The following is a 2,790-nucleotide window of genomic DNA, read 5'->3' as shown; positions in this document are numbered from 1 at the left end:
GCCCGGGGGGAGGGGGAGGAAAGCGTGGGAGGTTCGGCCCAACTCGGGATTTCCCTCGTTTATTAGAGTGAGAGCGGGAGAGGGGCTTACCCTGTGGCCGTTTCTACCTCTGGCGCTTTGAGAACACGGGGTCACGGGGTGGATGCCCTCCTAAACCCGCTTTTCCCGGTCTGGGATGCTTCCGCAGACTCCGCTCCCGTCCCCGCTCCGGCGGTCCCGAATCCAGCCGCGATCCCAGGGGGAGCGGCCGGCTTCCCTTGCCTGGCCCCTGGATGAAAACCGCCGAAAACACTTCCCCACTCGTCTGGCTAGTCGTCAGCCCGGCGCCGGGTGGACTAAGGCTGGACTCTTTCCCCCCTCCCCACCCTCCAGGCCATCTCTGAAACGCTTCGTTCTTAAACCAAAACAAAAAAGCAGAAGGAAAAAGTAAACTTACCTGAACCTGCCACGACACTACTCTTGGGGCGTCCTTTACACACTTTGAGTCTTCTTTTAGGGGTGGAGGGGTGTGTGAGTGGGTGTGTGGGTGTGTGTGCGCGAATTTGTGGTGCAGTCCTCCTTCCAGGAACTTTCATTCAACCGGGCAGGTACCGAACAAAGTTTGTTTTTTTTGTTCTTATCTCACACTCCGCTCTGTCTTTCTTTATGTCACTGCCCGTGATTCTCTCAAAGCCACCTGTCTAGTTTCCCTAGCTTTAGAGTTGAGCGCGCAAGAGAGTGTGTGTGAGTTTGAGAGTGTGGGTCTGTGTAATTGAAGAAAGTTGCCTTAAAACAGCATTGCCATCCAGAAGACGCCAAGTGTTTGTGCCCTTACCCCCTCAGTTCACTTTTTAAAGATGAGAAGACTGCGAGCTTAGTTTGGGGAGACTTTTCTCGTTATTCATCTGTTTAGTCGCCTAAGCCGCACAAAAGCGAATCAGCTGCGTTATGAAAAATGGGCTAGACTCAGATAATGTCTCAGTGGTCGACTTATTATTTTAGCCCTTCTTAAAAAAAACTCAGGGAAACTTTGCTTTTGATGAATTCAATAAAAGCGAGGCTGCAACGGAAGAGATTTTAAGCTAAAATCATACAGCATGGGGCACGGCTTAAACCAGCCAGATGGTCAAAGGTACACTGAACCCTCTGGGTTTCAAAACCCAAATCTAGAATCACGCCAGTTGACCTTCTTAGCTTTATTAATCCGAAGAATATCTTCCTTTCTTTCTTTCTCAATTGATTTTTCCCCTCCTTTCCCCGCCCTTCCTTCTCTCCTTTCACGGGGAGTTTCTGCTTGGACCTGCTCCTCGGAATTGGCCAGACTTTTTTTCGGGCTGAACAGAGAATCGCAGGTGTCAGGGCTTCTCACTAGATCAGAAGGGGCCACTCTCGAGCCTCAACCCCCGCCGCGATCCTTGGGTCCCGGATTCTAGACTTACAGGTTTCCTACAACTAAGATTTCTGAAAACCCAGCCCCCTGAATCAGAGACCCCCTTCTCAAGGAAAGCCCTCCCACCCCCCACTCGAAGTGCCTGGAGAGATCGCTCTTCACCCTAGCAATCGCTCAAGGGGGGGGGGGGGGTGGACGCCCTGATTGTAGTGGGAAGACCCCAGAAAACACCCCGAGGAAGAGACTTCATCAGGGCTTTGGACGAGCAAACGGGGGGCGGGGAGTGAGGGAGATGAGAGATGGGAGCCATAGAAAACTTTTGTGAGACGGGGACTTTGCGGAGGAAAGCCTCCCTCCTCAGTACCCCTTCACCTGCTCTATTAGTCGTTTAAAGTCAGTCGGGTAGGAAAAGAACCATAAATGTGGAGAAAGATCGATCTGAGGATTTGGGAGGTTGGGGGGATTCGGTTTGGGGCAAAAAAAAGCTCCCTAATCCTGGAGCTTTGACTGACAAGGGCGAAGGACTCTTTGCAAGGGGAAATGTGGGAGCCGGGAGCTCAGACAGATCCTGACCGGACTCTCCGTCTTCCATGGGAGACGAGCAAGGAAGGGGAAGAACCAAGGATCACCATGCATCTCCTAGCTCGGTCCATGGAGAGGCTGCAGGAAAGAAACCCAAAATCCAAAGCGGATTCGTTCCCCACCCCTCTCCTCTGCAACCGTCCTAGAATCACTGTTTAGCCACTCGAGGGAGTGGAGTTCCAGAGCGGGATCTGGACTTGGGGCCGGTCAGAGGACTGAGCTGGAGAGGGGCCACGGGGAGAGGAGGCAGAGAGGTGGGAGGAGGCCGAGGGGTGGAGAGTCACTGCCAGTGTCAATGGGGAGCGGGAAGCCTCCGTGTCCGGCCCGGCCCGTGGAGTTGGATGCGAAAAGAGGAGCAAGGAACTCAAATTCTTCTTCCTCCTTCTTCAGGATGTGTCTCTTGCCGGGATGGTCTAGGCTTCCTCTCCCACTCCGTAGAAACGCCAGTTGGTACTGGAGATGGCGCAAAAGTCGGGCAGAGGCAGCCTGGACTTTCCTGTCTTGGCCCACGCTTGGACCTCCGGACTCGGCTAGATCAATCAGTGGTATTTACTGAGCGCTTACTATGTGCAGAGCTCTATACTAAGCACTTGGGAGAGAACAGTGCAATATAATTAGCGGACGCGTTCCCTTCCCATAACAAGCTTACAGTCTAGAGGGGGATAGAGGTATTATGGATAAGTAATTTCTAACAAGTAATTTAAGGATATGCACATAAGGGAGAAGGCGCCCCGAACCTTCTGCCTTAATTTTCTGCGGCCACAGATCACAGGGGTCTTGAATTCCCCTCTCTTGCCCCCACTGTGCCCGGACAAGCCAGGATGACATTGAGAAGAGGG

The sequence above is a fragment of the Ornithorhynchus anatinus genome, chromosome 1, assembly GCF_004115215.2.
Source record: "Ornithorhynchus anatinus isolate Pmale09 chromosome 1, mOrnAna1.pri.v4, whole genome shotgun sequence".
NCBI classification, from domain to species: Eukaryota; Metazoa; Chordata; class Mammalia; order Monotremata; family Ornithorhynchidae; genus Ornithorhynchus; species Ornithorhynchus anatinus.
The sequence above is the reverse complement of the archived record's forward strand: the minus strand, read 5'-3'. Positions refer to the sequence as shown.